We start from the raw sequence: 15,095 nt of genomic DNA on the forward strand, positions 1-15,095 counted from the left end.
AGTGCTCCGTTCCGATGGTCCGATGATTATGAGGTGAGCTTTCAGAAGCTCAAGACAACATTGACCATAACACCAGTGTTAGTGTTGCCTTTCGGTTCAGGGACGTATACAGTGTATTATGATGCTTCACGCGTTGGCTTTGGTTGTGTATTGATGCAGGAAGGGCGAGTTATTGCATATGCTTCACGTCAGCTGAAGCCCCACGAAAAGAATTATCCAGTGCATGATTTGGAGTTAGCCGCAATTGTTCACGCTCTTAAGATTTGGAGGCATTGCCTTTATGGGGTGTCTTGTGAGGTTTACACTGATCATCGCAGTTTGCAGTATTTGTTCAAGCAGAGGGACCTAAATTTGAGGCAGCGCAGATGGCTGGAGTTATTGAAAGATTATGATATCACTATCTTGTATCATCCGGGCAAAGCAAATGTAGTTGCAGACACCTTAAGTAGAAAGGCGGAGAGTATGGGTAGTTTGGATTTTATTGCAGCAGAGGAGAGGCCATTAGCTTTGGATATTCAATCCTTGGCTAACCGACTTGTGAGATTGGACATTTCAGAGCCCAGTCGAGTTCTTGCATGTGTTGTAGCTCAGTCTTCACTATTTGAACAGATGAAGGCTCGCCAATATGATGATCCACACTTATTGGTTCTTCGAGAAACAATACTACGAGGTGATGCCAAGGAGGTTACTATAGCCGGAGATGGTGTTCTGCGACTCCAGGATCGTCTATGTGTTCCTAATGTGGATGGACTGAGGAAAAAGATCCGAGAAGAGGCACACAATTCTCGGTATTCTTTAGAACGCGTGAAGAAGGTCGCGTTCGCGTAGAGTAACTGGAGCAGAAGGGGAGGCCACGCGTTTGTGCTTCGCGATCGCGTGAATTGGTTTGCAACCATGTAGGCCTGTAAATTTGAACTTCGCGATCGCGTGGACAAGTCCGCGATCGAGTAGGATCATTTTGGGCAGTAAAAATTTGTGCTACGCGATCGCGTGAGGAAGTTTGTGATCGCGTAGAAGAAATCACTGGGCAGAGAGTTTAAGTTCTAAAAATGGGACATTTTTACCGATTTGGAGCTCGGATTGAGGTGATATTTGGGAGATTTTCAGAGAAAATAACGGGGTAAGTATTCCTAACTCAATATTAGTTAAATTACCCGAACTCATCACTGTTTTTATCATTTAATTAGTGAATTAAGTTGGAAAAGTTTGAAAAATCCTCTTGGATAGATTTGAGGATTTTAGGGCCGAATTGTTATCGAAATTTAGTAATTTTGGTATGGGTAGACTCGTGGTTGAATATGCATTCATATTTCGTATCTTTTATTGGATTCCGAGACGTGAGCCCCACGATCGAATTTTGAGTTAATTTCGGATTTTTATTGAAAAATGTAGTATTTTCTTATAAAATTGATTCCTATAATTTTTAGTGATTGTATCGAATTATTTTGGCTAGATTCGAGCCATTCAGAGTTGGATAATCAAGGAAAAGGCCTACTAGTGGATTAAATTGGAGCAAGTTGAGGTAAGTCTCTTGTCTAACCTTGTGAGGTGGAAACTAACTCATAGGTGATTTAAATTAATAATTGTTGCTAATTGCAGGGGCTACTTAGGCACGAGGTGACGAGAGTCCATACGTAGCTACTATTTATGCTAAAGTCCGGGTAGTTTAGGACTCAAATCATGAATTACGTGTGATAAATTGTATCCTTTATTTAATTAAAGTATTTGAACTATATTGTGAATTATTAAGGAAAGATAGTAAAAGATGGAAATCTCATATACTTAATTTCCTGTTTAATTAATTTATTGTTAAAAGAAATTGTTCATCCTCTCGAATTAATCTTATAATAAATATTCTCTCATTCCGGAGGTACATAAGAAAATGTCCTCCTTTCTTGTGGAGCGGGCCGAACGCCTCGGCAGTATAGATGCATCAATGGATCGCACTGCACGTCCCCCGGCAATGTACACGACACTCTGGATCGGGCCGTACGACCTCGGCAGAAATCGTGCCTAATAATAATAATAATTACACGATACCTTGATATTTTAATTGCAGCTTGTGAATTTAATTAATAGATTGGAAATTATTTCATTTGAAGGAATTTTAATTATTTCTGCTGGTTAAATAAAATTATTGTTAATTCTATGAATCATGTTGATTTAGATATTTTTATTTTTATTTCAATTATTATTATTGACCCTTAGTGAGTGTCAAAGTCGACCTCTCGTCTCTACCTCTTCGAGATTAGCCTTGATACTTACTGGGTACATGTTGTTTACGTACTCATGCTACACTTGCTGCACTTTTTGTGCAGGACATGAGACAGGTGCTATCGTTGGACCTATCGGCGTACACCCGCGTTATCCAGAGGCTTAGTGGTGAGCTGCTCTCTGAGCCGTTCTGCAGCAACTAGTGCCTTTTCTGGGAATTTTATTCTGTCTATTTCATTTCAGACAATATTTATAATTTTTATATAATCTACTAGATGCTCATACACTTGTGACACCGGGTCTTGGCACACACACTAGTAGAATTTTTGGATTTGATTATTTTCTTGATTATTTTAATTTACTAGAATCTTTTCATATTGTTTTAATTCTTGCAAGTAAGAAGAGTTTAATTACTCGGTTAATTTTAAAGAATTGAATATGTGTTTAAATTACTAGTTGGCTTGCCTAACTGCAGTGTTGGGTGCCATCACGACCTATAGGTGAAATTGGATCGTGACATATATGAAAGAGGTTCCAACTGGCCATGCAAATTGAGAATGCTCTTCAGCTAAATCAAATAGATCCGAACCATTTAGTTTGAGAAAAATGTGTTCTCAAAGTTTGAAGGAACGGGAAATTGATGGTTCTCAAAGTTCTAAGGAACGAGAAATTGATTCCACGCCTAGAAAAAAGAGAAAGGTCTCTGAATCCAGTATTCGTTGGAAGAAACATGTCAAATCCGTAAATTTTTTGAATGTATTCGAAGTTTTATATATATTAGTATTTACTTTTTAAGAGCTAGTTGCTCTAATAGACATGCCTGCTTAGCTTATTGGAAAGTAAAAGATAGTCATATACTGGTAAATTTTGTTCTAATGGATACCATGTGATATACTCATATATGTGTGTCTTTTTAAATGCAACATAATACAACATGTCTGCTTAGCTTATTGAAAAATAAAAGATAGTCATATACTGGTAAATTTTATTCTAATGGATACTATGTGATATACTCATATAAGTATATCTTTTTAAATGTAACATAATACAAGTGATAAGCCGAAATTTGGTATTTATTTCAATTCTAACATTGGTGGTGAGTCGAAAAGAAAATTATCAGCAACACAAATTGAGCTTTTTAGGTCAACTTATTTTAGGTATTTGCTGGATTTGCCTAGAATAGAATTACAATCTCAGGTGATATATTCTTTGTTGACGATAGAGATTCAAAAAGAAACTGAGGTTTAAATGCAGTTTCATGTTAAGCTACATTTTGGTTTGTCCGAATTTGCTTGTGTGACTGGATAAATGTACTAATGATGTACGCCCTATTTGTCCTAAGGGAAAGAAGAGTCGTCTGATTGAAAAATATTTTGTGGATTACCCTTCTCTTTCTAAGAAATACCTTTCGCATTGTTTTCTTACTAAAATATTTGAGTCTGGCGATGACACTGTGAAGGTGAAAGTGCTTTATATGATAAACTCCTTCATCTTTTCTATTAAGAATACAAAATAACTTGATAGAGGTAACTTTGACTTTGTTGAGGAAGGTGATTTTAACAATTATCCATGAGGTAGAGATGTATACCAGACTACCTTTGAATTAATATCTAGAATTTTAGGCGGGCTATGTATTATCGGATTTCTGGGTTTCCTATGACATTCAAATATGGTTTTATAAATATTGTGACTATGTGCATAATATCGTGGCTATTCGTTGTGAGAATAACTCTCCACGAATTCTTAAATGGAAGGTCACAGTGTAGATACACTTCGAGGAATTTCATGAGAAAGTTTGTGATTTTTCTCCTGACAAGGTAATTTTCTTCTTGTTTCCATGTACTTCGGTTAATAGTGATATATTATGTGATATATTCATATGTATTTCAGGTATGCTAAGTCACTAGTATAAGTGCTTATCTAATATATTTTGAATTTTTCCTTTGTAAAATAATATACAATCAGTAAATACTTAACTTTTTGAACGTTGCTTATGTAGTTGAATTTAAGAAATATGTTTCTTAACGAATTGAAAAATGAGGTGGTAGATAATGTTAATCAGAAATACCATAGTACAGATGATAACTTTGCTGATCATCCACCTGAGATATCAAAAGGTAGGACAAAGCTGTAAATGATTTGGACAATGAAGTGGCAGATAATGACTTTGTCAATCCTCCACTTCAGATATCAAAAAGGAAAAGCAAAGCTGCAAATGACTTGAAGAATGAGGTGGTATACAAGATTCAGACAAACATCATAATTCAGAGAATGCTTTTGTCAATCCTCCACCTTAAAAAATAGAAAACAAGTCTAAAGCTGCAAATGCCTTGCCAGTAGGTAATGAGTGGGGTATTCAGTTTATGAAGTTGGCAGATGGCCGAGAGGAATTGAAGAAAGAAGTAGTATCGTTGAAGAATGAATATAAGGATGAAGTAGGGGATTTAAAGGAGTATTTTGCCTAGAAATTCGTGGAGGTATTCAATGCCATTGATTCAATTAAGAGGATAAAATCGAAGGTATATCAATATACCTTTTTTGTATTAGTTTTTTATTTTTTGGTAGTTCTGAAGTTAATAAGCTATTTTTAATTTTTTTGATGTAGCATAGAGTATCGAAAAATATCAAGATAGTGATGGTAATACTAATCATGATGCGGTGGATGAAAAAGAGAAAGAAAGTAGCTGTGGTATACTCTTATATTATATTTTGGTCTATTTTATGGGTTCATCATACTGATTATTTCATATGAGATGCGATTTTTCACTTGTGCTATAATATAAATTTTAAAAATGATTCATTGTTTGGATCTCACGAGGATGCTTGCTATATCAATAAAAATGATGGCAAGCATAATGAAACATATGTGATTTTAGAAAAGAGCAAGGAAGAGGCTTCTGGTATTTAACAGTATGATTCTATTATTGAACATTTTTATGCTATTGTATGTAACAACTTGATGTATTTGTGTAGCATTTGGGTTTGTTGAAGTTGGAGTTGGCAAAATAACTATAAGAATTATGGATGATGATAAGTGGTTTCAAATGTGTGACTCAGAAGCTTATAAATTAGCATGCGAGCTTGGTAAATAATCAATACCTGAAAATCTTCCATATTGTGAGATGCCTAAACAGTCAAATGATGAAGAGGTTCCAACTGGTGAGATATGTAAACGATCAACAACACAAATATTTTCAGCTTACGAGGTTGAGATGAGTGACTCTCATATTCATAAACTAACTTCTGAGATGGAAAAATAGTCAATAGGTGAAGGTGTTGTAATTTGTTTTATTCCAAATTGCTCTACACATGAAGATGGTGCAACATCTTCTATGCCCATTCAGTCAACAAGTGAAGAGGTTCATGCTTGCGTGGTTTGAGATGACTCAATTCTAGAAGATGCAACTATAACGAACCTGTTTCACCTCGCGCTGTTGTGAAAGATGATCACCTTTTAAAATATCAATTAAATAAGAAGTTCCTCTATTAGTTTGTCATAAGTTTTCTAATTTATTAAAATAAAGTTAATTATAATTCGCAAATAATGTTACAGTTTTAGTTATGATTGATTGTATTTTCCTTTTCTTTGATAGTTTCAACTAGTTGATTTATGTATTTATTAAATCTCGGAAAGAAGTTTACGAAGAGAAGGACAATATACTTGACTAAGTGTTTGATCTTGGAGTTTCATATACAACTGAGAGGATGTAGTTTTTTAACTACACTGTGCTGATATGGGATTGAATTCGACAATGTGAAAAACATAATGCATAGTATTCTCTATAAACTATGCTGCAGTATACCATATTCTGTATATTGTTTTAGAATATACTTTTTATTATGAATTTAATTTTTATTTAGTTGACTGATGTGTACCTACTGGAGTAATGCCTTTTTTTTGCAGCATATTAATGTGATATTCTACTAGCTCTGGAAGAAGGCTAAATATGAAAATATGAGGATCATGATGACTGATCATTTTTTATTGTAACATTCAAGAGTTGTTCGCTAAATTGGGTTCAAGGAGCACAAACGTAAGAAATAAAATGCCTCGATTTAACAAAGAAATTAAAGAGTATATACTTGGGTATTACATTTTTTGTAACACCCCGTGGGTTAATGTCGATTATGTCTTTTTTCTAGTTAATATGACATTGGATATTGGGTGTCCTATCTTTCCATAATGGTGCATTTAAATATAACCCTCTATGAGATCTGCAAGGCACGACATCAGTTGTTCGTGAAGCAATGCAGTCATTTGATATTTTAATACCATTGTTGATGTCCGCTACTCTAGTTTATGAGTAAAGACATGACATTGCAAGGGATCATTCTCATTATTTGGAAAAAAAGAATCTGGTTATACATTACCTCTTGTATTAGTGAAAGACATACCCAAACAGAAAAAAACAGAAGCGATTATGCTATTTAGTATAAAATTCTTCACTTTTTACTATTGTTTTATTATTATCTTATTTTTTTGTTTATGTTTCTATGCAGCAATTGCGGTGTATACATTTATGTATTTGTGGATTATATCATTGAAGGTAAGAAGATTCCTATAGACAACGATATGTTTGATTCTGAACATCCTCGAATCAGAATTGGAACATTGTTATACCACTAAGGGAAGAAGAAGCAGGCAGAGAATCTTGTTATCACGACCTAAATTTTACCAAGTCATGATGAGACCTAACTCCAACTCGCTAGTGTAACGACCTGATAGGTCGCTTTGAGTACTAACTCATTTTTCTGTATTCCGAGACCTTCCGTAGCTTTATTTGATGTTATATGACTTGCGTACATGGTTCATGTTATTTTTCAGAAAGTTAATATGTGAAAATTTAAAGAAAATTTGATTTTTGGCTTTAAAAACAACTAGAGTTGACCACGATCAATATTTTTGGTAAACGACTTCGGATTGGTGTTTTGACAATTTCAGTAGGTTAGAGTGTTATTTTTGGACTTGTACGCATGTTTGGGGTTTCGGGTGACCCAAGGCCGTTTCAGCGCATTATGAGAAAAATTAGAAACATTAGTTTTATACTTGAAAATCTTGAGTTTTGATGATCGATTCTTGATGTTTGATATTATTTTAATAATTTGAGATAGCGAACGAGTTTGTATGATGTTATTACACTTGTGTGAGTGTTCAGATTAGAGCCCGGAGGGATCAAGTGAGTTTAAGAGGGTTTTGAACTGCTGATGGAAATCTGGTGTGTTGAACTTGCAGGTCTCGCATTTACGAAGACCTGATCGTAATTGTGAGCCTCGCATTTACGATGCCAGGCTCACAAATACGAAGGGGGACCGGGAGCAGGCAGCTTCGCTTTTGCAAAGAGACTGTTGATTATGCGATGAGATTATCAATTTTTTTGATATGGAGGTGTATCACGTTTGTGATGGAGGAGTCGCAATTGCGACAGGAGGCTTGGTTGGGCAGTCTTCGCAAATGCGAAGGCAGAGTCGCTTTTGCGATAGGGGTAGTTTGCAAATGCGACATCTGAGGCACTGAACAATATGCGATTCAATGGTTTGCTGTCACGCCCCGAAATCGAGGAGCGCGACCGGCGCTCAACCGAGTGAACCCTACCGAGCAAGCCTGTTAGATTCCTTCTATCCAAATTCATTTATGAATAAAGAGGAGATGTACTCCGTTAATCAAATACTAAAGAGATTTCATTAACCGCTTCCATTTCATTTCCATTAACAACATCATTCAATATTTTCAAAATAGTACGAGTTTATAGATTTAATAAAAAATATGTTACCAAATACCAACAGTTCTAATCCAATTCCCAACATCAAATACCACCCACAACCTGTCTACGGAGCCTCTAAGTACAACTGAAGAGTATTATGAAAATACCGGCAACAAGGCCCCGGTTATACCTCAACCACAAAGTACATGAGAAACAAAAGATACATGACCCCGAAATGAAGTGGGGCTCACCAAATCGACTGAAAGGAGTATACTGCTATCACTGATCAATGCCACCTGCTGTAGAACAACCTGCATCCATTAAAGATACAGCGCCCCCGACAAAAGAGACGTTAGTACTGTCGAATAACACTAGTATGTATAAATAGAAATCCTCTTTCAAAATAGAATGCCCATATGATCTATACGTGGAACACATAATATAATGTAATTGAAACAACCTGTACAAACAAGGACAACAAAAGGGGTACCTATTGTCTGCATTAATAATGTGTCTCATTAGACCGTCCTTAGTGTTCACATATCATGTTATACACTTATGCGTTTCATAGACCGTCCATAGTGTCTATTCATATCGTACAACTACACCTCTTATACACAATGCACCTACGCGTTTTATAGACCGTCCATAGGATTTTATATCACAATGGATTTCATAACACAATGTACCTATGCGTTTCATAGACCATCCACAGGATTTCATAACATAATATACCTATGCGTTCATAGACCGTCCATAGGATTTCATAACACAATGTACCTATGCATTTCATAGACCGTCCACAGAATTTCATAACACAATGTACCTATGCGTTCATAGACCGTCCACAGGATTTCATAACACAATGTACCTATGCATTTTATAGACCGTCCACAGGATTTCATAACACAATGTACCTATGCGTTTCATAGACCGTCCACAGGATTTCATATCATAATGTACCTATGCGTTTCATAGGCCGTCCACGGGATTTCATATCATAATGTACCTATGTGTTCATAGACCGTCCACAGGATTTCATAACATAATGTACCTATGCGTTTCATAGACCGTCCACAGGATTTCATATCATAATGTACCTATGCATTTCATAGGCCGTCCACGGGATTTCATATCATAATGTACCTATGCGTTCATAGACCGTCCACAGGATTTCATAACACAATATACCTATGCGTTTCATAGACCGTCCATTGGGTTTCATAACACATTGAAAACAAAAGTACAAATACGTACATCTCATAACCTTTCACATCACATATCACCTAATCCGTACTTTCAACCACTTACAACATTATTATTTCATTGGCTCTTTTGGCCATACATATGATTCTTTATTCATGGCGCAATGGCCGTATTTTATATTCCACACTTTCATTTCTTTCCTTTCATAGATCATCATCATAATTATCAACAAGTAGAATATTCCGGAAATCACAACTTTAAGTTCATTAGTAATGAAAGCTTTAAACAAAATCGATTTCTTTCCAATAAATGGAGTAAAATGATTGGCAATCGAAGCACAAATTAAAATCATACACAATTTTCACTCACGAATATGTAAGAATACAAAGCATATTGAAAATTACTTACAAAGCATAGCATTAGCTAAAACAGCCACATATGGGCATCACTTGAGTTCATAAACTTTTAGCCGATTATATTGTCGAAGTCAATTTTGGAATAGTTGAGTCAAAACTCATTTCATAATCTTTCTCACATTATTTCATTACATCGGCACCATTGGCCACAAGTATACCTTTCACTATTGGCACGTTGGCCACTTTATATCCCCAATTCACTGATTTCACTTCCAACCATCTTTATAGGTTATTAACAATAAGACATTCCCAATCAAGACTTTAGGTACACATATGAGCAATTAAGAGTCTTAAGAATATTGAGATTTTCTCACACAATTTGACATACTAGCTTTCTTTTGAAATACGATTCAAGCCACAGCATTTTAATACTCAACCCATACTTTGAAACTCACGAAAACATTATGGAATTCAATTCCAAGAGAGAATGTTTAGCCAACATACCTCAATTGAGCTTTTCTTAAATTACTATAACGTTCTAAAAATTCTAGCAATCCCAATATCTTAGATAAAGAACTTGTGGGTTTTCCTTATTAATCTTCCAAGATTTGAGCAAGGCTTGATGAATAATTAGCCTAGGGTTTTCTTTCTCTCTAAAACACTTTCTCATCTCTCTAAAACATCAGAATATTTGCTCAAAAATGACCCTTTGCGTGTATTTAACGAAATAGGGTCGGGTTTTAAAAATCCAAAAATGAAGCTCCGGAACAGGTTCTGCGGTCGCATATGCGACCGTATAATGGTTATGCGGACCGCATATCGGTCGCATAATTGGTGTCCAAAATGACCAAAAATCTTCCTGAGTCTGCGGTCACTATGCGGTCCGCATAACAGTTATGCGGTCGCATAGTACACCGCATAACAGTTATGAGGTCGTATAGTCGACCGCATAATTGCTTCCAACTGACCCAATTAGCTGCCTCACTCTGCGGCCATTATGCGGTCCGCATAGTGATTCTGCGGTCGCATAATGGACCGCAGAAATGCACTTTTTCGCCAAAATTTTTCCTTTACTTTCCCGTGCATTGTTCAACCCAAAAGGTCCGAGCCGCGGCGAGTAAGCTCGCCGTGAATAATTTCTACAATCCTCAAACACGAAATCCTAGTCCGGCACCATGAAACATTATTTTCTTTGCAAATTTTACCGGGCTATACACTTAAGTTCTTCAAAATTTTTCGGGGTGTTACATTTGCATTTGTGAACATCGCAATTGCGAACAAGAGTTCGTAATTATGATATTTGAAGCTCAATGAATTGTGGTAATTTCGGGACATAGCTCATTTTATACTATTTTTAAACCCTAGACTCCATAGATGCAATTTTTGAAGAGCACTTTCCCCCAAATTCATTAGTTAGTAACTTTAACTTGTTTTCAATCAATTTCAATTACTTTTTCATGAATTTCATCATCCAATCTATGAATTTCAACGTAGAAATTAGGGGTTTTGGGTAGAATTTAGAGATTTTATAAAATTGAGATTTAGACATCAAATTGAGGTTGGAATTTGAAATAAATTACATATCTGGGCTCGGGGGTAAATGGGTAATCGAGATTTGGTCTTAATCTCGAATTTCGACCACGTGGGTCCAGGTTGATTTTTTATTGACTTTATCAATTTAGTTAAAGATTGAATATTTTTCATTCATGGGTAGTTTCTAAAGCTTGTTTTAAATTGTTTAAATAATATTTGGCTAGATTCAATTGATTTGGAGGCTTGTTCTAAATAAAAGCTGTGTTAGATTGTTGAATTATTTTCGGAAAGAGGTAAGTGTCTTGGTTAACCTTGATTTCAGGGAAATAAGATAGAATCGAGTCTATTTTCTATATGAATTATGTTTTTGGAGGGGGGGGGGGGAGGGGGTATATGCAAGGTGACAAGTGTATATGCGTTGGCCAAGGGATAAACATGCTGGTGGAATTAGCCTTACTTGTACCATGTTATTTTGTGTATAATGTCCTCTATGCTTTAGATATATTGTTAATTCTTTGATTACTCACTTTCATATTATTTCTTATGTTGAGATTGTTGTTATATTGGGTGTTGAGATCGTGAAATTTGTTAATTGGTTGTTGGCATGAATTGTTGAAAGATTCTCATATGATGAGTTGTGTTCAAATACTATTGTTGAAGTTGAATTTGCTTCCCACCTTGCTTGGTATCGTGTTGTTGTGATTACTTGGTGAGGAAGAGTTAAAAGCACGAAGGGTTTTGCCGTACCTTATTTGCATATTGATATCATTGCTTGAGTGAACCTGAGGATAAAACACGAAGGGTGATGTAGTGCAATTGCTTTCTTATTTTATATGTGAGGATGAGAGTAAAAGCACGAAGCGTGATATCGTGCCCTTGCTTTACTATTATTATCATATAAGGATGATACTAAAAGCACAAAGGGTGATGTCATGCTCTTACCTTACTATTTTATTACGTGAGGATGAGAGAAAGCACAAAGAGTGATGCCGTGCAAATTTGTTGATTTCACTGTGATTTACCTTGATACTTGGAATGTGAACTTGACTTGGAGGTTTCATTATTTACTTTGCAAAGAGGTTTACTTGGTTATTCTTTGATTATTATTTTCATTTATTGTCCCTTTTTCATGTCCATATCCTGTTTTTATATTTGATTCTTTATCTGTTATTTTTGTTACTTTTTGATATATAGCACAAGTTTATAGTAGGTGTCTTATCTTAGCCTTGTCACTACCTCGTCGGGGTTAGACTCGACACTTACTAAGTACATTGGATCGGTTATACTCATACTATAATTTTGCACATCCTGTGTAGATCCTAATATCGGTACCAACAGAGTCCTAAGATGTGCTTAGTAGATACTCGGCTGGTGATTCAAGGTAGAACTGCATTCCATTTGCAAGCCTTGAATTGTCTTCTTATTTTTCGTTGTACCGTTTCCATTATTCGGATAGTGTTGTATTTTCTTTCAAAATAGTTTATGTAGTTATACAGTAAACTTTAAAAGCTCATGTACTGGTGACTCCATATCTTGGGGTGGTTCGCGTAGTTGTTGGTTCGAGACTTATGATATGTACCTTTCGAGTTGTTTTTACTTTATATAGTTATCTTTTTGTTAGTCCTAAACTACTATTTTTTTTGTATCTTATCTGTTGTGTGTAGGCTTGCTTAGCAAGCAATGTTTGGCACCATCACGACCCCCATTGGTTGAGATTTTGGATCATGACAAATTGGTATTAGAGCACTAAGTTTCCTAGGTCTCATGAGTCATGAGCAAGCTTAGTAGAGTCTTAAGGATCGGGTACGACGTCTGTACTTATCTTCTAGAGGCTATAAGTCTTTCGAAAACTTTACTTTCTTTCTTTCTCTATCGTGAGACTTTATTCTATCATTGAGTTTGAATCATTCTACTCTTATTCTATCACAGATGTTGAGGACACGTACGACATCCGCAACTACTCAGGACTCGAAACCCCAGGTTGCAGCCACTACCAGGTGTAGGGGACAGAGCTGAGGTAGAGCCAAAGGTAGGGCAAGCCTAGCCCAAAGCACATGTAGCGGCATCTATTGTCGAGCCTCAGATAGAGCAGTATAAGGAGATTCCTATTTTGACCAAGCCAATAGGACCAGCTCAGGTCCCTGAGAGGTTCATTGCTACATAGTGCTTCAAGACGCTTTAGTCCGCATGGTTGGATTGGTGGAGAGTATGGCCTAGGCTGATGTGTTTCCTGTGGCACCAGCTATTTCTCAGGCCGGGGGAGGATCCCATACTCCCGCTACTCACACTCCAAAGTAGATGACTCCCGGGAATTAGACCCCAACAGTTCTATCATTTAAGGAAGTTCAGCCTGTGATTGCTACACAGACCGGGGAGAGACCCGCGATGTCAACTGAGGGGCTGAAAAGCTTGGACAAGTTCACCAAGTTGTTTTCCCCTCACTTTAGTGGTACACCTTCTAAGGAACCCTAGGACTTCTTGGACCGTTGCCATGCGATTTTGTGCAACATCGGTATAGTAGAGTCCAACTGAGTTAATTTTATAGTGTTTCAGATGCATGGTTCTACCAAGAGGTGGTGGCAGGTGTATGTACAAGGTAGGCCAGCCGGTTCACCTCCTCTCACATTGGCTATTTTCTCACAGTTGTTATTAGGGAAGTTCATTTCATTCACTCAGAGAGAGGAGTTACGCAGTCAGTTTGAGTGCCTTCAACAGGGTACCATGACCATTACTTAGTATGACACTAGGTTTGTGGATTATCATGCCATGCATCTATCCTGATCCCTACTGAGAGGGAGAAGGTGCAAAGGTTTATAGATGATCTTACCTATGACATCAGACATCAGATGGCCAGAGAGACTGATGATGATATTTCTTTTACCCGGGTAGTGGAGATCACCAGGAGGATCGAGCGCATAAGAGGCCAGGCTAGGGAGGCGAGCTCTGATAAGAGGCCCCGTCATTTTGGAGGATTCAATAGTGCCTCGTCTGGAGAAATGAGTTATTTTGGTAGAGACCATCCTATCAGTCTGGTTCAGTCAGCTCTACAGGTCACCCATGGTGCTTCAGGCAGCTACAATGCTTATGGATCTCGTCCCGAGCAGCTAACATACAGTGCACTTCCAGTTTTGATTAGTACACCTCTAATACAGAGTTACCAGGGTGGTTATTCAGGTTGATAGGGACAGTTACAACATCAGCAATCACGCCAACTGAGGGCTTGTTATACATGTGTGGATATAAGACACTTCACAAAATTTTGCCTTAAGTCAGAGCAGCATGCTACCGCAGGGTACTCGTGCCATGGTTCTGGCACTGATGGCTTCACTGCCCACTCATCCAGCTAGAGGCGAGGGTCAGGCAGCCCGAGATGGGGGCTAGTCAGTTAGAGGTGAAGGTCAGTGTATGAGAGGTAGTCCCACAGGTGGAGGACAGATTGGTGGGGCTTAGCCCCGTTGTAAAGAATTTAGTCAGACCCGAGGTAGAGTTGTCCAATGTAGTTACTGTAGTATTATCGCAGTATGTCATAGAGATGCTTTTGTGTTGTCTAATCCAGGTTCTATATTTTCTTATGTGTCTTCATATTTGCTTCGCATTTGAGTATGCTTCGTGATTCTCTTGATGTACATGTTTTTATATCTACACCGGTTAGAGATTCCATAGTAGTTGATTGGGTGTATAGGTCTTGTGTTGTTACTATTAATGGTTTTGATACCGTTGTTGATCTTCTATTGTTGGATATGATGGATTTTGAGATCATTTTTGGTATGGTTTGGTTGTCCCTGTATCACGCTATCTTGGATTATCATGCCAAGACTATGACTTTAGCCATGTCGGGTTGCCTAGATTAGAGTGGAGAGGGACTCTTGGTCACTCCACTAGCAAAGTGGTTTCATATTTGAAGGTTCGGCATATGGTCGATAGGGGTATTTGGCGTATTTGGCTTATATTAGTGATTCCTGTACGGAGGTTCCTTCTATGGATTTGGTACCAGTTGTGAGTGAGTTTCTTGAAGTGTTTCCTAGAGATTTGCCGGCTATGCCACCGGACAGGGATATCAACTTTTGCATTGATTTGGTTTCGG

Source organism: Nicotiana tomentosiformis, chromosome 8 (assembly GCF_000390325.3).
Source record: "Nicotiana tomentosiformis chromosome 8, ASM39032v3, whole genome shotgun sequence".
NCBI classification, from domain to species: Eukaryota; Viridiplantae; Streptophyta; class Magnoliopsida; order Solanales; family Solanaceae; genus Nicotiana; species Nicotiana tomentosiformis.